At 46.3% G+C, this 22,370-nt stretch overlaps 1 protein-coding gene across 3 annotated transcripts in view; it reads right to left on the bottom strand.

Moving 5' to 3' along the window:
- METTL21A (methyltransferase 21A, HSPA lysine) overlaps positions 1-22,370 on the bottom strand; it is a 95,732-nt gene that overhangs the window by 24,299 nt on the left and 49,063 nt on the right. The window contains exon 1 of one of the 3 annotated variants that reach the window (XM_077275725.1): positions 8,942-9,156. The exons of the other annotated variants lie outside the window; for them this stretch is intronic. The gene's annotated coding sequence lies outside the window, so the exon portion shown is untranslated. Of the gene's footprint in view, positions 1-8,941; positions 9,157-22,370 lie in introns of those variants that run through there. 3 annotated transcript variants of the gene reach the window in all.

Raw genomic sequence — 22,370 nt, 5'->3', positions numbered from 1 at the left:
GCCGAGGGTCCCCGCACACCAAATCGGAGGCAGAGGGACCCCGCCCACCAAATCGGAGGCCGGTCCCCGCCCACCAAATCGGAGGCCGGCCCCCGCCCACCAAATCGGAGGCCGAGGGTCCCCGCCCACCAAATCGGAGGACGAGGGGCCCCACCAATCAAATCGGAGGCCGAGCGGCCCCGCCCACCAAAGCGGAGGCCGAGGGGCCCGGCCCCGCCCACCACATCGGAGGCCGAGGGGCCCCACCCACCAAATCGGAGGCCAGTCCCCGCCCACCAAATCGGAGGCCGAGGGTCCCCGCCCACCAAATCGGAGGCCGAGGGTCCCCACCCACCAAATCGGAGGCCGAGGGGCCCCGCCCACCAAATCGAAGGCCGAGCGGCCCCGCCCACCAAAGCGGAGGCCGAGGGGCCCGGCCCCGCCCACCACATCGGAGGCCGAGGGTCCCCGCCCACCAAATCGGAGGTCGAGGGTCCCCGCCCACCAAATCGGAGGCCGAGGGTCCCCGCCCACCAAATCGGAGGCCGGTCCCCACCCACCAAATCGGAGGCCGGTCCCCGCCCACCAAATCAGAGGATGAGGGGCCCCACCAACCAAATCGGAGGCCAAGGAGCCCCGCCCACCAAAAGTAAGTGCGGCCCCAAAAGTACGTGCGCCCCCGGGTGCAAAAGTAAGTGCGCCCCCGGGTGCAAAAGTAAGTGCGCCCCCGGGTGCAAAAGTAAGTGCGCCCCCGGGTGCAAAAGTAAGTGCGCCCCCGGGTGCAAAAGTAAGTGCGCCCCCGGGTGCAAAAGTAAGTGCGCCCCCGGGTGCAAAAGTAAGCGCGCCCCCGGGTGCAAAAGTAAGCGCGCCCCCGGGTGCAAAAGTAAGCGCGCCCCCGGGTGCAAAAGTAAGCGCGCCCCCCAGTCCCGTGTGTGAAAAGTGCTGCTGTAAAGCTGGTAGCGCTGTTCAAGCACCATGTATTTCCTTCAGGAAATGCCCATCTAATATATAATTGCCTAGAATACTACTTCCTGCAATTTGTGCCAACTTCCGTGGCTTTGTCCGGAGCTAATGTCCGGAGATAATGTCCGGAGCTAATGTCCGGAGCTAATGTCCGGAGCTAATGTCCGGAGCTAATGTCCGGAGATAAGTGACGTCACCAGTGTCCTACACCCAGGCAGAGCACAGGGGCTCCAGGCAGCATATGGGGCCCCAGGCAGAGCACAGTGGCCCCAGGCAGAGCACAGGGGCCCCAGGCAGCATATGGGGCCCCAGGCAGAGCACAGTGGTCCCAGGCAGAGCACAGGGGCCCCAGGCAGCCTATGGGGCCCCAGGCAGAGCACAGTGGCCCCAGGCAGAGCACAGGGGCCCCAGGCAGCATATGGGGCCCCAGGCAGAGCACAGGGGCCCCAGGCTGAGCACAGTGGCCCCAGGCAGAACATGGGGCCCCAGGCAGAGCACAGGGGCCCCAGGCAGAGCACAGGGGCCCCAGGCAGCATATGGGGCCCCAGGCAGAGCACAGGGGCCCCAGGCAGAGCAAAGGGGCCCCAGGCAGCATATGGGGCCCCAGGCAGAGCACAGGGGCCCCAGGCAGCATATGGGACCCCAGGCAGAGCACAGTGGCCCCAGGCAGAGCACATGGGCCCCAGGCAGAACATGGGGCCCCAGGCAGAGCACAGGGGCCCCAGGCAGAGCACAGGGGCCCCAGGCAGCATATGGGGCCCCAGGCAGAGCACAGGGGCCCCAGGCAGCATATGGGGCCCCAGGCAGAGCACAGTGGCCCCAGGCAGAGCACAGTGGCCCCAGGCAGCATATGGGGCCCCAGGCAGAGCACAGTGGTCCCAGGCAGAGCACAGGGGCCCCAGGCAGAGCACAGTGGCCCCAGGCAGAACATGGGGCCCCAGGCAGAGCACAGGGGCCCCAGGCAGAGCACAGGGGCCCCAGGCAGAACATGGGGCCCCAGGCAGAGCACAGGGGCCTCAGGCAGCATATGGGGCCCCAGGCAGAGCACAGGGGCCCCAGGCAGCATATGGGGCCCCAGGCAGAGCACAGTGGCCCCAGGCAGAGCACAGGGGCCCCAGGCAGCATATGGGGCCCCAGGCAGAGCACAGGGGCCCCAGGAAGAGCACAGGGGCCTCAGGCAGCATATGGGGCCCCAGGCAGAGCACAGGGGCCCCAGGCAGCATATGGGGCCCCAGGCAGAGCACAGTGGCCAAAGGCAGAGCACAGTGGCCCCAGGCAGAACATGGGGCCCCAGGCAGAGCACAGGGGCCCCAGGCAGCATATGGGGCCCCAGGCAGAGCACAGGGGCCCCAGGCAGCCTATGGGGCCCCAGGCAGAGCACAGGGGCCCCAGGCAGCATATGGGGCCCCAGGCAGAGCACAGGGGCCCAAGGCAGCATATGGGGCCCCAGGCAGAGCACAGTGGCCCCAGGCAGAGCACAGGGGCCCCAGGCAGAGCACAGGGGCCCCAGGCAGCATATGGGGCCCCAGGCAGAGCACAGTGGCCCCAGGCAGAGCACAGGGGCCCCAGGCAGCATATGGGGCCCCAGGCAGAGCACAGTGGCCCCAGGCAGAGCACAGCGATATTTTGGACCACTGTGCGGTGTTTCAGACCCTCTGTGTGATGTCTGGGGCCCTGTTCTTAAGTATATTAAAGATTAAAGTAACGTATATTAAAGTATATTATAGATCAAATTTGACACGTTTATGAGCACCATTGAGTGATATACTCAAGAATGACATAATTTTTCAACATTTTATGGTTTCAAACTGTAAACACTCAGAGTTTTTTTTACTTCAACCAGAAAACCTTAACGGTTCATAAAAAACTTGACTGTTCAGGATATGATAAAAGTCATAGTATTCTGAATCTTTAACTTATAAAGATACCTTTACATGGGGTGATTATTGGTTCCAGAGAGGCTTTCGGCCGATAATCGTACACATGGCTGGTGACAGGACAATACAATATAAACGTTCAAAGGTAAACACTGATAACATTAAAATCTAATATATAATTGCCTAGAATACTACTTCCGGCAATTTGTGCCAACTTCCGTGGCTTTGTCTGGAGATAATGTCCGGAGATAAGTGACGTCACCAGCGTCCTACACCCGCTCAGGGTGGACAAAGATATATGCCTTCGTGGTGCGCGGCACTTTTCTGATTGGTTGCCGCCTGCCGCGAGCGACCAATCAGAAATGTGCCGTACTGTCAAGAATTGTCAAGAGCTGGTGAGTGCAGCCATTTTTTGTTCTTTCTTACTATTATTTATTAATTGTATTATTCTTACATTTGAATAAATAAAGTATATATGGATTCTAGACTCCCGATTCTTTAGAATCGGGCTGCCATCTAGTATTGTATATTCTTATACACAAGAGAATATGGAGTAAGGCCCCTTTCACACATCAGTCTTTTGCCGTCAGTCTCAATCCGGCGAATTTTGAAAAAACGGATCCGGTGAATCAGTTTTTTTCCCTCATAGACTTGTATTAGCGACGGATGGCCTCACGTTTCATCCGTCGTTCGCCGGATCCATCAAAAATTGGTAATCCTGCGGCTGGAGAAAAATAGACATAGTAATGTTTTTTGTGTCCGTTGAAAAAATGGAGAGCGACGGATCCGTCGCCGTCCGTAGTTTGCTAAAATGGAAGCCTATGATCCGTCAAATGACAGAATCCGGTGACGGATTCCGTTTTTTTTTTTTTTTAACTGAGCATACTCCGATTTTTTTAGGATGCAATTCGCTGGCTACAAAGTATAAACAAGCACATAACTTGTATTAACATCTGTGAGAGTTAATATCACGTCAGGGATTTAAGGGCTATGTGATCTCATTTGCAGATTTATTGATTTTTATCTTAAGCCCATTGTGGAGACACTACCATCCCATGTTCGTGACATGTCGGATGTCCTTTCTTGGGTTGACGGCATCTTTGTGGATAAAGGTACCTTGCTCGTCACAGCCGACATTGAGACCTTATACACTCACCGGCCACTTTATTAGGTACACCTGTCCAACTTCTTGTTAACACTTAATTTCTAATCAGCCAATCACATGGCGGCAACTCAGTGCATTTAGGCATGTAGACATGGTCAAGACAATCTCCTGCAGTTCAAACTGAGCATCAGTATGGGGAAGAAAGGTGATTTGAGTGCCTTTGAACGTGGCATGGTTGTTGGTGCCAGAAGGGCTGGTCTGAGTATTTCAGAAACTGCTGATCTACTGGGATTTTCACGCACAACCATCTCTAGGGTTTACAGAGAATGGTCCGAAAAAGAAAAAAAATCCAGTGAGCGGCAGTTCTGTGGGCGGAAATGCCTTGTTGATGCCAGAGGTCAGAGGAGAATGGGCAGACTGGTTCGAGCTGATAGAAAGGCAACAGTGACTCAAATCGCCACCCGTTACAACCAAGGTAGGCCTAAGAGCATCTCTGAACGCACAGTGCGTCGAACTTTGAGGCAGATGGGCTACAGCAGCAGAAGACCACACCGGGTACCACTCCTTTCAGCTAAGAACAGGAAACTGAGGCTACAATTTGTACAAGCTCATCGAAATTGGACAGTAGAAGATTGGAAAAACGTTGCTTGGTCTGATGAGTCTCGATTTCTGCTGCGACATTCGGATGGTAGGGTCAGAATTTGGCGTAAACAACATGAAAGCATGGATCCATCCTGCCTTGTATGGAGCATCTTTGGGATGTGCAGCCGACAAATCTGCGGCAACTGTGTGATGCCATCATGTCAATATGGACCAAAATCTCTGAGGAATGCTTCCAGCACCTTGTTGAATCTATGCCACGAAGAATTGAGGCAGTTCTGAAGGCAAAAGGGGGTCCAACCCGTTACTAGCATGGTGTACCTAATAAAGTGGCCGGTGAGTGTACATCTGTATAAGCCATGCACATGGCTTGAATGCAATCTTGCCTTGCGCAGGCATGTACTATGGAGGACAGAGAATGAACTTCAATCCAATATTGCAGCCAGCATGCAGCCAGCGGGTAAGGAAAGGGTGAATCAAATACCCCAAAACCCCGCCTCTATGGCTGAAAATTGTTCCCTCCAAATTCAGGTGACAGAGTCCCTTTAAGGTTGAAGGAAGACTTTAAGTTCATCTAGTTTAACTCATAGCCTAACCTAACATGCCCTAACATGTTGATCCAGAGGAAAGCAAAAAAAACCCATGTGGCAAAGAGTAAGCTCCACATTGGGGAAAAAAATTCCTTCCCGACTCCACATACGGCAATCAGAATAGTTCCCTGGATCAACGCCCTATCAAGGAATCTAATATATATACCCTGTAACATTATACTTTTCCAGAAAGGCATCCAGTCCCCTCTTAAATGTAAGTAATGAATCACTCATTACAACATCATACGGCAGATAATTCCATAGTCTCACTGCTCTTACAGTAAAGAATCCGCGTCTGTTATTATGCTTAAACCTTCTTTCCTCCAGATGTAGAGGATGCCCCCTTGTCCCTGTCTCAGGTCTATGATTAAAAAGATAATCAGAAAGGTCTTTGTACTGTCCCCTCATATACTTATACATTAAAATAAGATCACCCCTTAGCCTTCGTTTTTCCAAACTAAATAGCCCCAAGTGTAATAATCTATCTTGGTATACTGCATACCCCCCAGTCCTCTAATAACCTTGGTCGCTCTTCTCTGCGGTCACTCTTCTCTGCACCCGCTCCTGTTCAGCTTTGTCTTTCTTATACACCGGAGACCAGGACTGTGCACAGTATTCTAAGTGTGGTCGAACTAGTGACTTGTATAGAGCTAAAATTATGTTCTCCTCACGAGCATCTATGCCTCTTTTAATGCATCCCATTATTTTATTTGCCTTTGTAGCAGCTGCCTGACACTGGCCACTAAATGTGAGTTTGTCATCCACCCATACACCCAGGTCTTTTTCATTGACGGTTTTGCCCAGAGTTTTAGAATTAAGCACATAGTTATACATCTTATTTGCTCCACCCAAGTGCATGACCTTACATTTATCCCCATTGAAGCTCATTTGCCATTTATCAGCCCAAGCTTCTAGTTTACATAAACCATCCTGTAATATAAAATTGTCCTCCTCTGTATTGATTACCCTGCAGAGTTTAGTATCATCTGCAAATATTGAAATTCTACTCTGCATGCCCCTTACAAGGTCATTAATAAATGTTAAAAAGAAGAGGGCCCAATACTGACCCCTGTGGTACCCCACTGCTAACCACAACCCAGTCCGAGTGTGCTCCATTAATAACCACCCTTTGTTTCCTATCCCTGAGCCAGCTCTTAACCCACTTACATAAAATGGGGATAGGGGAAAATACGTGTATCAACCTTTTGTGTGGCACCGTATCAAAAGATTTGAAAAGTCCATATACACTACGTCCACTGGGTTCCCTTGGTCCAGTCCGGAACTTACCTCTTCATAGAAATTGATCAGATTAGTCTCACATGAACGGTCCGTAGTAAACCCATGCTGATACTGGGTCAGGAGGTTATTCCTCGTCGTCAGATACTCCAGTATAGCATCCCTTAGAATGTCCTCCAGGATTTTACCCACAGGAGAGGTTAAGCTTACTGGCCTATAATATCTTAGTTCATTCTTTGTCACCTTTTTGAATATTGGCACCACATTTGCTATACGCCAGTCCTGTGGTACAGACCCTGTTATTATGGAGTCTTTAAAGATTAAAAATAATGGTCTATCAATGACTGTACTTAATTCCTGCAGTACTCAAGGGTGTATCTCATCCGGGCCCGGAGATTTGGCAATTTTAGTGATTTTTAGACGCCGCCGTACTTCCTGCTGGGTTAAGCAGGTGACACTTAATGAGGAATTTTTGTCATCACTGATCATATTGACTGCCATGGGATTTTCTTGTGTAAATACTGATGAAAAAAAGTCATTTAGCATATTGGCTTTTTCCTCATCCACCATTTACCCAGACTATTTTTAAAGGGGGCCAACACAATAATTTTTTATTTTCTTACTATTTACGTAGTTAAAGAATATTTTGGGATTATTTTTACTCTCTCTCTGGCAACGAATCTCTGTCTCAATTTTTGCTGCATTGATTTGCTTTTTACAGAATTTATTTAATTCTCTATATTTATTTAATGCCTCATCACTACCTACCTACTTCCTTTATTTCTCTAAATGCTTTCTTTTTGTCACTTATTGCGCCCCTTACAGCTCTATTTAGCATATTGGTTTCCTCCTATTTCTAGTATGTTTATTCCCATACTGTTAGGGCTAGCGGAACGCACCGAGTAAATATAGACGTTTATTACAATTGGTGGGTTCGCAGCCCGGGGTCCATCGTGCAGGAGGAACCTGCTGCTAGTAAAAAGTGGCACTGTTTGGCGGTATAGACGAGCTCTGTTACTTCACAGAGTAGCCGTGAGAGGAAAGCACTGCGCCCTGTTAGCCTCACAGGAGCACAAGCTTACTGCCGGACTGATATCAGTCAGTGATTATGCACAAACGCAATCTCCTCACCGGAGGAGTCGGTATTCTAGGGGCTTATTTCAGCCGGGTTCCTGAATACATTCATACATACCACACTGGCGCAAAGCACATATTTGGATTCATACTAGCGCATGGCCGTGCGGCCATGCGAACCTTTTATAGCTGCAGCAAGTACAAGACCTTCCTCGAAGGACCAATGAGAGGCTGCCACAGAGCCTGAGCACCTTCAGGACCTTCCTGGAGAACCAATGGGCTTTGCTGCAGTATCCAAGCGTGTGACCCTCGATCTCCAATGAGAGATCTTACCCTGGGCACGCTCAGAAGGGGAAAAGCAGGACTTAGTCCCAAAAGCGTCTGCTTGCCGCTGCCCAGCACTGGTTTCAATGGCAGAAGCTGGAAAAGCAGCAGTAACCCTTTGCACAGTCAGACTGAGCGAGACCCTGGGACCGACGTCTCCGCTGAGCAGGCTCCACTGCGGCAGGAGAATGGGAGACCGCAGCGGAGATGGCCCGAGATTTCCCCTGTGCAGAGGCGGGAACTCGACCCCTAACACATACGGTATATACTGTGCACAGGTCCTATCCAGGATGCTAATAAACGTCTCCCATTTTCTTTGTGTATTTTTATGTCTCAGGATATCGTCCCAGTTAATTGCACCAAGATCATCTCTCATCCGTTGGAAATTTGCCCTCCTGAAGTTTAGTGTTCTTGTCACCCCTCTACTACACATCTTATTAAAGGATACATGAAAACTTAATATTTTGTGATCACTATTCCCCAAGTGATCCCCAACCCTTATATTTGATATGCGGTCTGGCCTGTTGGTTAATATTAGGTCTAGCAGTGCCCCCCTTCTTGGCTCCTGAACCAGTTGTGAAAGGTAATTATCTCTCATAGTTGTCAAAAACCGATTACCTTTGCTGGAACTGCAGGTTTCTGTTCCCCAATCTATTTCAGGGTAGTTAAAGTCCCCCATAATAATGACTTCTCCTTGAGTCGCAGCTTCGTCTATTTGCTTTACGAGGATATTCTCCGTTGCTTCCATTATTTTTGGAGACTTATAACAAACCCCTATCAGTAACTTATTATTTTTTTTCCCCTCCCCTTATCTCCACCCACAAGGACTTTACATTTTCATTAGATTCACCTATATTATCACGCAGGATGGATTTTAAGGACAATTTTACATATAGACACACCCCTCCCCCTCGCTTATCCGTTCGGTCATTTCTAAACAGACTATAACCCTGCAAGTTAACAGCCCAGTCATGGCTCTCATCCAGCCATGTTTCAGATATCCCCACCATGTCATAATTATGCTCCAACAACATTAATTCTAATTCGTCCATTTTGTTGCCGAGGCTTCTAGCATTAGTATACATACACTTTATGTATCTCTCTGTACCGCTATTCTTTCTTAACCCCTTCACCCCCAAGGGTGGTTTGCACGTTAATGACCAGGCCAATTTTTACAATTCTGACCACTGTACCTTTATGAGGTTATAACTCTGGAACGCTTCAACGGATCCCGTTGATTCTGACATTGTTTTCTCGTGACATATTGTACTTCATGATAGTGGTAAAATTTCTTTGATATTACCTGCGTTTATTTGTGAAAAAAAAAACGGAAATCTGGAGAAAATTTTGAAAATTTCGCAATTTTCTAACTTTTAATTTTTATGCAATTAAATCAGTGATATGTCACACAAAATACTTAATAAGTAACATTTCCCACATGTCTACTTTACATCAGCACAATTTTGGAACCAAAATTTCTTTTTGTTAAGGAGTTATAAGGGTTAAAAGTTGACCAGCGATTTCTCATTTTTACAACACCATTTTTTTTAGGGACCACATCTCATTTGAAGTCATTTTGAGCGGTCTATACGATAGAAAATACCCAAGTGTGACACCATTCTAAAAACTGCACCCCTCAAGGTGCTCAAAACCACATTCAAGAAGTTTATTAACCCTTCAGGTGTTTCACAGGAATTTTTGGAATGTTTAAATAAAAATGAACATTTAACTTTTTTACACAAAAAATTTAATTCAGCGCCAATTTTTTATTTTACCAAGGGTAATAGGAGAAAATGGACCCCAAAAGATGTTGTACAATTTGTCCTGAGTACGCCGATACCCCATATGTGGGGGTAAACCACTGTTTGGGCGCATGACAGAGCTCGGAAGCGAAAGAGCGCCATTTGACTTTTCAATGCAAAATTGACTAGAATTGAGATGGGACGCCATGTTGCGTTTGGAGAGCCCCTGATGTGCTTAAACATTGAAACCCCCCACAAGTGACACCATTTTGGAAAGTAGACCCCCTAAGGAACTTATCTAGAGGTGCGGTGAGCACTTTTACCCAGAAGTTTATAATGCAGAACCGTAAAAATAAAAAATCATATTATTTCACAAAAATTATCTTTTCGCCCTTAATTTTTTATTTTCCCAAGGGTAAGAGAAGAAATTGTACCCCAAAAGTTGTAAAATTTGTCCTGAGTACGCTGATACCCCATATGTGGGGTTAAACCACTGTTTGGGCGCATGGCAGAGCTCGGAAGGGAAGGAGCGCCGTTTGACTTTTCACTGCAAAATTGACAGGAACTGAGATGGGACGCCATATTGCGTTTGGAGAGCCACTGATATGCCTAAACATTGAACCCCCCCCCACAAGTGACACCATTTTGGAAAGTAGACCCCCTAAGGAACTTATCTAGAGGTGTGGTGAGCACTATGACCCACCAAGTTTATAAATACAGAGCCGTAAAAATAAAACAAAATTTTTTTCCCACAAAAATTATTTTTTAGTCATCAGTTTTGTATTTTCCCGAGGGTAACAGGAGAAATTGGACTCCAAATGTTGTTGTCCAATTTGTCCTGAGTACGCTGGTACCCCATATGTGGGGGAGAACCACCGTTTGGGCGCATGGGAGGGCTCGGAAGGGATGGAGCGGCATTTGGAATGCAGACTTAGATGGAATGGTCTGCAGGCGTCACATTGCGTTTGCAGAGCCCCTAATGTACCTAAACAGTAAAAAAACCCCACAAGTGACACCATTTTGGAAAGTAGACCCCATACGGAACTCATCTAGATGTGCTGTGAGAGCTTTGAACCCCCAAGTGTTTCACTACAGTTTATAACGCAGAGCCGTGCAAATAAAAAAAATGTTTTCCACAAAAATTATTTTTTAGCCCCCAGTTTTGTCTTTTCCCAAGGGTAACAGGAGAAATTGGACCCCAAAAGTTGTTGTCCAATGTGTCCTGAGTACGCTGATACCCCATATGTTGGGGTAAACCCCTGTTTGGGCGCACGGGAGAGCTCGGAAGGGAAGGAGCACTGTTTTACTTTTTCAACGCAGAATTGGCTGGAATTGAGATCGGACACCATGTCGCGTTTGGAGAGCCCCTGATGTGCCTAAACAGTGGAAACCCCCCAATTATATCTGAAACCCTAATCCAAACACACCCCTAAACCTAATCCCAATGGTAACCCTAACCACACCTCTAACCCAGACACACCCCTAACCCTAATCCCAACCGTAAATGTAATCCAAACCCTAACCCTAACTTTAGCCCCAACCCTAACCCTAACTTTAGCCCCAACCCTAACTGTAGCCTTAACCCTAGCCCCAACCCTAACCCTATCACTAGCCCTAACCCTAGCCGGAAAATGGAAATAAATAACATTTTTTAAATTTTTTAATTTTTCCCTAACTAAGCAGGTGATGAAGGGGGGTTTGATTTACTTTTATAGCGGGTTTTTAGCGGATTTTTATGATTGGCAGCCATCACACACTGAAAGACGCTTTTTATTGCAAAAAATATTTTTTGCATTACCACATTTTGAGAGCTATAATTTTTCCATATTTGAGTCCACAGAGTCATGCGAGGTCCTGTTTTTTGCGGGACGAGTTGACGTTTTTATTGGTAATATGTTCGGGCACGGTAGATTTTTTGATCGCTTTTTATTACGATTTTTGTGAGGCAGAATGACCAAAAACCAGCTATTCATGAATTTCTTTTGGGGGAGGCGTTTATACCGTTCTGCTTTTGGTAAAATTGATGAAGCAGTTTTATTCTTCGGGTCAGTACGATTACAGCGATACCTCATTTATATAATTTGTTTATGTTTTGGCGCTTTTATACGATAAAAACTATTTTATAGAAAAAATAATTATTTTGGCATCGCTTTATTCTGAGGACTATAACTTTTTTATTTTTTTGCTGATGATGCTTTATGGCGGCTCGTTTTTTGCGGGACAAGATGACGTTTCCAGCGGTACCATGGTTATTTATATCCGTCTTTTTGATCGCGTGTTATTCCACTTTTTGTTTGGCGGTATGAGAATAAAGCGTTGTTTTTTGCCTCTTTTTTTTTTACGGTGTTCACTGAAGGGGTTAACTAGCGATATAGTTTTATAGGTGGGGTCGTTACGGACGTGGCGATACTAAATATGTGTACTTTTATTGTTTGATTTTTTTTATTTAGATAAAGAAATGTATTTATGGGAATAATATTTTTTATTTCTTTATTTAGGAATTTTTTTTTAATTTTTATTTTTTTTTTACACATGTGGAATTTTTTTTTTTTACTTTGTCCCAGGGGGGGACATCACAGATCACCGATCTGACTTACAGCACTGCAGGCTTACCAAACGCTTGCTCTGAGCAGGCACTTGGTAAGCCACCTCCCTCCCTGCAGGACCCGGATGCCGCAGCCATCTTGGATCCGGGACCTGCAGCGAGGAAGGAGGTAGGAGACCCTCGGAGCAACGCGATCACATCGGGGTCTCAGGGAAGCACGCAGGATGTTTGATCGCGGTGTGCCGGGGGTTAATGTGCCGGGGGCGGTCTGTGACCACTCCTGGCACATAGTGCCGGATGTAAGCTGCGATAGGCAGCTGACACCTGGCCGCGATCAGCCGCGCTCCCCCCGTGAGAGCGACCGATCGCGCTGGACGTACTATTCCGTCCTTGGGAATTAGGGCCCACCCCACATGGACGGAATAGTACGTCCAATGGCAGAAAGGGGTTAAATTATTAATTGTTCTAACCCCACCCCCCATGCCACTGCCACCTTCCTTATTTGTGCCCTGGTCTCTATCTGCACTATCTTCCCCTCCTATAAAATGAATACCCTCCCCCCCAATCCCTAGTTTAAACACTCCTCCAACCTTCTAGCCATTTTCTCCCCAGCACAGCTGCACCTTCCCCATTGAGGCGCAGCCCGTCCCTAGCGTAGAACCTGTAGCCCACTGAGAAGTCGGCCCATCTCGCAGGAGCCCAAACCCCTCTTTCCTACACCAATTCTTGAGCCACTTATTAACCTCCCTAATCTCCCGTTGCCTCTCTGGCGTGGCACGTGGCACAGGCAGTATTTTGGAAAATACCATGTTGGAGGTCCTTGCTTTCAGCTTGCAGCCTAATTCCCTGAAATCATCTTTAAGGACCCTCCACCTACCTCTAACTTTGTAATTTGTGCCAATGTGCACCATGACCGCTGGGTCCTCACCAGCCCCTCCCAGTAATCTGTCAACCCGATCAGCGATGTGTCGGACTCGAGCGCCAGGTAGGCAGCACACCGTTCGATGATGCCTGTCTTTGTGACAGATTGCCCTATCTTTTCCCAATAATTGAGTCCCCCACTACCAGGACCTGTCTGGCCTGACCTGCTCTATTTCCCTCCTTAGGCCGGGATCACACATACGTGAGATATGGCCGAGTCTTGCAGGTGAAAACCCTCCTCTGGCGCCAGCACTCTGGAGCGGAGCTTGCAGCTCCATGTATTGCTGTGGGGCTGCACGCTCCGCTCCGGAGTGCCAGCGCCAGAGCTGGGTTTTCACCTGCGAGACTCGGCCGTATCTCACGTATGTGTGATCCCGGCCTTACTGTAGCAGTCACTCCTCCGGCTTTCAGAGGATATGCCTGGCTGCAGCTGTGCTACCCCTGTACAGGCACCCCCCTCATCTGCCAACTTAGCAAACTTATTGGGGTGTGCCAGATCAGGACTAGCCTTCCTGGCACTCTTCCCTATACCCGGCCTTCTAACTGTCACCCAGCTAGCTACTCCACTGTCCTGCAGCTCCATCCTACCATCCCCCCATCTATCCCATTGAGGGTCTGCTCAGTGAGCAGAAGACTCCTTTCCATATTGTCTATCTCAGTGTTGCCAGCTGCACATTTAGATTACGAATCTGGGCTTCCAAATGCACAACGTGCTCACATCTCGCACAGCAGTATGCACCCTCGACCGGCTGATCAAGGATTGCATACATGTGGCAAGATGTGCACTGGATGGCATTAACAATAGTGGAGCACATTTCCTATTGGGGATTACACCACACAGAAACGTTAAATAAAATATAAATGCAAAGTTTTAATAAAATACAGACAGCAATTCAGTAATTCCTCCCTTGGAAACTCCCTGAATCCAAAGTAACTAAATCACAAGTCACACACTTACCGCCATTCGCACTTACGCTCAGTTCACACTCGCTAAGCTGAAGATTTAGGCTGCCGTCACACTAGCAGTATTTGGTCAGTATTTGTAAGCCAAAACCAGGAGTGGGTGATAAAAGCAGCAGTGGTGCATATGTTTCTATTATACTTTTCCTCTATTTGTTCCACTCCTGGTTTTGGCTTACAAATACTGATGTAAAATACTGATCAAATACTGCTAGTGTGACGGCAACCTTAACCCCTTCATGACCGTGGGATTTTTCGTTTTTCAGTGTTAGTTTTTCACTCCCCTCCTTCCCAGAGCCATAACTTTTTTATTTTTCTGTCAATTTGGCCATGTGAGGGCTTATTTTTTGCGGGACGAGTTGTACTTTTGAACGACATCATTGGTTTTACCATGTCGTGTACGAGAAAACGGGAAAAAAATTCCAAGTGCAGTGAAATTGCAAAAAAAGTGCAATCCCACACTTGCTTTTTGCTTGGCTTTTTTGCTAGGTTCACTAAATGCTAAAACTGACCTGCCATTATGATTCTCCAGGTCATTACGAGTTCATAGACACCTAACATGACTAGGTTATTTTTTACCTAAGTGGTGAAAAAAAATTCCAAACTTTGCTAAAAAAAAAAATTGCGCCATTTTCCTATACTCGTAGCGTCTCCATTTTTCATGATCTGGGGTCAGTTGAGGGCTTATTTTTTGCGTGCCAAGCTGGCGTTTTTAATGATTCCAATTTGGTGCAGATACGTTCTTTTGATCGCCCGTTATTGCATTTTAATGCAATGTCGCGGCGACCAAAAAACGTAATTCTGGCGTTTCTTTTTTTTTTCTCGTTACGTCGTTTAGCAATCAGGTTAATGCTTTTTTTTATTGATAGATCGGGCGATTCTGAACGTGGCGATACCAAATATGTGTAGATTTTTTTTTTTATTATTGATTTATTTTGATTGGGGCAAAAGGGGGTGATTTAAACTTTTATATTTTTTTCACATTTTTTTTTAAACTTTTTTTTTTTACTTTTGCCATGCTTCAATAGCCTCCATGGGAGGCTAGAAGCAGGCACAGCACGATCGCCTCTGCTACATAGCAGCAATCTGCTGTTTGCTGCTATGTAGCAGAAAATCAGGTGTGCTGTGAGCGCCGACCACAGGGTGGCGCTCACAGCTACCGGCGATCAGTAACCATAGAGGTCTCAAGGACCTCTATGGTTACAATGGAGAAGCATCGCCGACCTCCGATCATGTGACGGGGGTCGGCGATGCCGTCATTTCCGGCCGCCCGGCCGAATGCGGTAGTTAAATGCCGCTGTCTGCGTTTGACAGCGGCATTTAACTAGTTAATAGCGGCGGGTGAATCGCGATTTCACCCGCCGCTATTGCGGGCACATGTCAGCTGTTCAAAACAGCTGACACGTTCCGGCTTTGATGCGGGCTCACCGCGGAGCCCTGCATCAAAGCAGGGGAGCTGACATCGGACGTACTATCCCGTCCGATGTCAGTAAGGGGTTAAAGAGATTTTTTTTTCTCTCTTTCCCCTCAGCAGCAATCCACCTTGCTGTTCAATGCACTTCCAGCTTAGCCAAATCCATTTGGATAAAGAGGACTGGTGCTGGGATAGTTTCCATGCGGCCACTCTCTCTTGCCTGCACAATGTCCTTCACTGCTTCACATTCGATACATCCGATGGTTCCAAACATTTTCAAATTAGGCAACATATCATGTAGCAGCACCAATGTAATTTATTATGCCAAATATAGCTGCCCTTTCGTAAATGTAGGCCTGACATCTAGGGAACTCCGAGTACGGGTGCAGGAGCATGCGCAATACATTGGCATGGCCAAGACACTGGCCAATCCCTCTGATCTCCAAACAAGTCGCCACAATTTTAGGGCTCGCCACAATTGTGATCCCAAATCCTTTATGGTTGGGGGCATTGCTGTTATCCATACGCTGATTAGAGTGGGCAATAAAAAACAAACAAAAAAAATGTACCTGGAGCACAACTCTTTACACATGTTAAATAATAGTTAAGTGCCTGTTTATATGCTGTAGGCTGGCTATTGTCTGTCTTTCATGCACTCTGTTCACTTTGTGACTTTTTTCTTTTACAAATATTTGTTAAATAAATTTTCTTCTTTGAACTTGCATACTGCGTATTCTCCTGTGTGTATGATTAGCTTGGAGTCGGTTTCCACCTTCTGGGACTTGCTGCACCTACCTTGTGCAACTTCTTTGATATAATTTGTTGAAATTTCATTGAATTCATTCTTCCCTCTACCTGTGAAATGTTCCCCGTGCCATTGGCTGCAACACAACCCCAAAGCATGATTGACCCACCCCCCATGCTTAACAGTTGGCGAGATGTTCTTTTCCCAAAATTCTGTGCCCTTTTTTCTTCACACATACCTTTGATCATTGTGGCCAAAGAGTTCTATTTTAACATAATCGGTCCACAGGACTTGTTTCCAAAACGCATTGGGCTTATTTAGATGTTCTTTTGCATACTTCTGATGCTGAATTTTATGGCGAGGATGCAAGAGAGGTTTTCTTCTGATGACTCTTCCATGAAGACCATATTTGTGCAGGTGTCTCTGAACAGCAGAACAATGTACCACAACTCCAGAGTCTGCTAAAATATTCTGAAGGTTTTTTGCCGTCAAGCAGGGGGGTTCTGATTTGTCTCTCTCTCTAACAATCCTATGAGCAGCTCTCACAAAAATTTTGCTTGGTCTCCAAAACCTCATCATAAACTCCACTGTTCCTGTTAACTGCCATTTCTTAGTTACATTTTGAACTGAGGAAAGGGCAACTTGAAAATGCTCTACCACCTTCTTATAGCCTTCTCCTGCTTGGTGGGGCTCCACCATTTTTTGCACACTGCTAGGCAGCAGCTTAGCTGTTTTTTGGTATAAGGTTAGAGGAGGCTGGATTTTTATAAAGCAGGGACATTTGAATCACCTGGACTTTCCTAACGATGATCGTGAACAAGCCATAAACCCAGGGCTAATTAAGGTCTGAAACCTTGGTCAAAGTTATCTGAGCACACAAATTCTCTACGGGTGCCCAAATGTTTGCAATTTTTTAAATGAAAAAAAATTACAATATATTTGACAATATACTTGTGTGCAAAAGTAATTAATACGGGGAGGGAGCCGGCTGCGCTGTGATATACTGTGTTGTGAATGCTGAATCCTGTATTATCAGCTCTGTGCAGAATGACAAGACAGGACAAAATTGACCCCAGTGCAAATGTGAAGATTTTACCTTCACCAAGTGGGCTTTTTAATAATGATTGCGACATGGAAAAAAAAACAAAACAAACAAACACAGCATTAACAACTTTTAATCCTTTTACCCCCGAGGGTGGTTTGCACGGTAATGACAGGGCCAATTTTTACAATTCTGACCACTGTCCCTTCACTTCATGATAGTGGTAAAATGTCTTTAATTTGACTTGCGTTTGGGGGGGGAAAGGAAATTTGGTGAGAATTTCACAATTTTCCAACTTTGAATTTTCATGCCCTTAAATCAGATATGTTACACAAAATACTTAATAAGTAACATTTCCCACATGTCTACTTTACAGCAGCACAATTTTGGAACCAAAACTATTTTTTTTTGCTTAGTTATAAGGGTTAAAAAGTTGACCAACGATTTTTCATTTTTACAAGTTTTTTTGGGGGACCACATAACATTTCAAGTTACTTTGAGGGGACTATATGATAGAAGATATCCAAAAGTGACATCATTCTAAAAACTGCACCCCTCAAGGTGTTCAAAACCACATTAAAGAAGTTTATTAACCCTTCAGGTTTTTCACAGAAATTTTTGGAACGTGTAACAAAAAGGAACATTTAACTCTTTTTTCCACCAAAAAAAATTACCGTATATACTCGAGTATAAGCCAAGATTTTCAGCCCATTTTTTGGGGCTGAAAGTCCCCCTCTCGGCTTATACTCGAGTCATACCCAAGGGTTGGCAGGAGAGGGGGAGTAGGGGCAGTCTAATTATACTCATTTGCTCCTGGCGTGGTCCCTGCAGGTCCCTGGTTCCCGGCACCCCAGCTTCTTCCTGTACTGAGCGGTCACATGGTACTGCTCATTACAGTAATGAATATGCGGCTCCACCTCCCATAGGGTTGGAGCCGCATATTCATTACTGTAATGAGCAGTAACAGTGACCGCTCAGTACAGGAAGAAGCTGCGGCGCCAGGGAAGCAGGGACTGCACAGCACCTGGAGCAGGAGTATAATGGGGAGAGGGAGCGCACCGCTGCGCGATATTCACCTGCTCCCCGTTCCAGCGCCGCTCCGTCTTCAGCATTGACGCTCAGGTCAGAGGGCGCAATGACGTGGTTAGTGCGTGCCCTCTGCCTGAATGTCAGTGCAGAAGACGCTGAAGATGGAGCGGCGCAGGAACGAAGTCAGGTGAATATTGAAAGTGCCGGGGGCCTGAGCAACAGAGGCGAGTATGTGATTTTTGTTTTTTTATCACAGCAACAGCACATGGGGCAAGTGTCTGTATGGGGCCATAATTAACGTTTGTGCAGCATTATATGGGGCAAGTGTCTGTATGGAGCATCTTATAGGGTCATAACGTTTGAGCAGCACTGTATGGGGCAAATATCTTTATGGAGATTCTTATGGGGCCATAATTAACGTTTGTGGAGCATTATATGGGGCAAGTGTCTGTATGGAGCATCTTATGGGGCCATAATCGAGGTTTGTGCAGCATTATATTGGGCAAATGTGTCTATGGAGCATCTTATGGGGCCATTATTAACCTTTATGCAGGATTATATGGGGCATATTATATATAATTATATACTTGAGTATATACGGTACTTTAGATCCATTGTTTTTAATTTTGACAAGGGTAAAAGGAAAAAAAAAAAAAAATGTACCCCAAAATTTGTTGTGTATATTCTCCTGAGCAAGCAGATTCCCCCTGAGGGAATAAACTACTGTTTGGGTGCATGGCAGAGCTTGGAAAGGAAGGAGTGCCATCGGCATAAAATATTGCATTTTCATAAGAATAGCAAGAGAAATTGCACCATACAATTTGTTGTGCAATTTCTCGCGAGTACGCCGATACCCAAAATGAGGAAGAAAACCACTGTTTGTGCACACTGCAGGGCTTGGAAGGGAAGGAGCATCATTTAACTTTATGAATGTAATGTAGTGACCAGTATGCTGTAATGACCAGTACACTGCAGTCACCAGTAGTGAGGAGCGAATTTGTTTGAAAAACGATCGCCAAACAAATTCGGCACATTCGGATTCATGATCGGATACATAAGCAAAATTTTATAAAAATCGGGGGAAAAAAAAAAGTTACATTCGGTTAAAGTGACGGAAAATATTTGTGTTGCCACAAAAGTATTTTCAGCACTTTAGCAACGATAATGGTGGTGTATCACGACCGCTTGGCACGTGTTTGATGAGGGGAGGGGGTTTGCAGAGCTCAGAGGCACGGCATTCTTGTAAACAGTCATTTTTAATTCTCCTAACACTTTGGCTAGCCACAATGTGTACACATAATAAGAGGGCAGAAAACACCCACAATGTCCTGACACAACGGCTTGTGTCATTGGCTTCTGAAAATCACACATTCCTCTCCATATAAATAGCAGACATTTTGCTTTAGCACCATTTTGACACAGCACAGAGAGGCTGCTCCTGACGCTGGCACAGTTAACAGCAAGATTTTAGCCAGCAGGGCACGTGTCCTACAAGTGTGTTGTGCACTGCTTCTATTGTGCTCCATGCACAAGTATAGCATTATAAAAAATATTTTTTTCAGTAGCTAAATGTGAAACAGCCTGCTGTATCCCACCTTGTCATTTTGTGCTGTGGTGATATAACTGTCTGCAGACCAAAGGCACATTAAAAAAAAATTATAATTTTTCAGTTGGAAAAAGTTAGACAACCGGCCGTATCACACTTTGTCAATTTGTTGGGTTGAAATTAAGCTGTAGAGGCCTAATCCAGAGGCCACCAAAAAAATCCTTATGTTTCTAGTATCATACAGTAAGGGACCTCACTTTAAAATTGTTTGTAGCATAAGTTTTGTCATACAGGCCTCATCCACACTCAATTTTTTTTTCTGTGACTGACTTTCCTATGCAAAGACAACTTCTGTTACTGGACGGGCTACTTCACTATCTTTCTGTTAGGGCAGGAAGAGGAGGAGGGTGACTCCAAGGGCGAGGAATGTGATGGATGATGGAGATGATTGATGAATGATGATGATCCCAGTTGGGTTGAACATAGAGGCACATAGCTGAGTAGGTCATTTGAGGAGGAAGATGAGGAAGCTACGTTGCGCCATACGTTGCAGACATGTAGTGTTGCAGCCACGTCAAGTAATGCATCCTCAGCCACAACTGTGCCTGTGACAGCAGACCCTGCGGGTCTACAGCTCGCAGGGGTGGCAAGGGTTGCCTAGCCTGGGCCTTTTTTGACACTGCAAAGGATGAGCCAACCCATGTAATCTGCCAACTTCACCAAAAAAAAACCTGAGGTAAAAAGTGCAATAATTTGACTACTACATGTATGAACCTTCACATGCGCAAACAATATGCTTTACTGTAGGAATCCCACTGCGCAAAAATGCGGATCAGCTGCCCCATCAATTGCACCTGCTGGTTCTTTCTCCTCCATTACCATGCCAACAATTGAGATGCAGGTGTCCGACCGCAGAACCTTGGGTTCTTTACTCAATCCAATCATGCTGAGAGCCCGCCGTCAGATATAACGGAAGCGGACATGCCTGCTGTTTTTGACCGATCTCCGAGAACGAGTACACCAATAGTTTCTCGATCCACTGTAAAATCTCCGCCTGCACCTCTCTCTCGGTCCAGCAGTTTGTCTGGGTCACAGTACTCCGCCCTCTCTCAGCACTGCAGCCAGCCCACGGTTCCGCAGTTATGGTTACGGAAAATAGAATTAGTCTCACCGGTAATTCAGTTTCTAGGAACCTTCCACGACAGCAGTATAGGAGGTTATCTGCTCGCCCTAATGGGGGACAGGAAACAAAGAGGTTAAATACCCTTTACCTTTCTGCAACCACCAGTGTTTTTTTCTGGACACACTAGAATGAGTAGTTTCCAACGTGCAGGAATCATCAATAAGAATAATTAGATAGGGAAGGAAATTAGTGCTGTCGTGGAAGGTTCCTAGAAACCGAATTACCGGTAAGACTAATTCTATGTTCTCTAGTCACCTTCCACGACAGCAACATGGGAGTAATACCAACAACTAATTTCTAAGGGAGGGACTACAGCCAGCAGAACTCATCTGCCGAATGTTAAATTCCGATTAAAACTTAGTCTGTAGTGTCTGGTAAACATATGGACAGAAAACCAGGTGCTGGCTCTGCATATCTGCTCAGTAGATGTGTCCCCTCTCTCTGCCCTCGATGCTGCTACTGAATGTGCGGAATGAGCCTTTAGTGATGCGGGAGAAAATAGAATCTGATGAGTATGCCAGGCAGATAGCTTGTTTGATCCAATTGGCGATCGTATTCTTAGCCGCCTTCTTGCCCTTATTTCATCCTGAGGGCTGAATGAATAAGTTTTGGTCAATCCTCCAGCTCTCGGTTTGTTGGCGATAGAGAACCACCCTGCGAACATCAAGGGTGTGAAAGGCTTCTTCCTTCGTATTGGAATGATCTGGGCAGAATGAGGGTAGCACAATATCCTGACCTCTATGAAAGTCTGAGACTACTTTAGGCATAAACGAGGGATCTAATCGGAGAATAATGCTATCTGCAGTAACTGTTAAGTGGGGCTCCTGTACTGATAGGGCCTGCAGCTCCCCTACATGTCTAGCGGTAGGTATTGCTACTAGGAAGACGGCTTTAAGGGTAAGGTTTTTTTTTTTTTTAAATCATGGATGACAGGGATTCAAATGGATCTTTAGATAAACCAGCACCAGATTTAAATACCAGGGGGAATTTGATTACGAAGCCTAGGTCGGATTCTAGCTGCTAAGGTCTTGAAACGATTTATCCAGCGATCACCAGCCAGGTTCTGGTCAAAGAAAGTTCTAAGAGCTGACACCTGTACTTTCAGGGTGCTAGATGTAAGACCTAGATCAGCCCTTTATGAAGAAAACCAAGAATCTGTGCAATGTTAGGATGAAAGGGATCAGGAAAACCAGAACGAGAATTTCTTCCAAACCTTGCCATAAATTGCATTGGTTACTGGCTTCCTACTATTCTGGAGTTTGTATCATTTCATCTGAAAGTCCTTTAGCTTTTAGGATTTTGGCTTCAGTAACCAGGCCGCCAGGTTCAATCTGTGAGGGTCCGGGTGTAACAGGGGCCCTGGTGAAGGAGGTCGACGCTCTGGGATAGAAGTAGCGGACCTTCCTGGGCCATGTCCATCAAAGTACTGTACCAACTTCTTCCCGGCCACATGGGAGTGATCAGAATCGTGGTGACCTGATCTGACCATATTTTC

Source organism: Ranitomeya variabilis, chromosome 7, assembly GCF_051348905.1.
Source record: "Ranitomeya variabilis isolate aRanVar5 chromosome 7, aRanVar5.hap1, whole genome shotgun sequence".
Classification (NCBI taxonomy): Eukaryota; Metazoa; Chordata; class Amphibia; order Anura; family Dendrobatidae; genus Ranitomeya; species Ranitomeya variabilis.
This window is presented reverse-complemented; position numbering and strand designations above follow the sequence as displayed.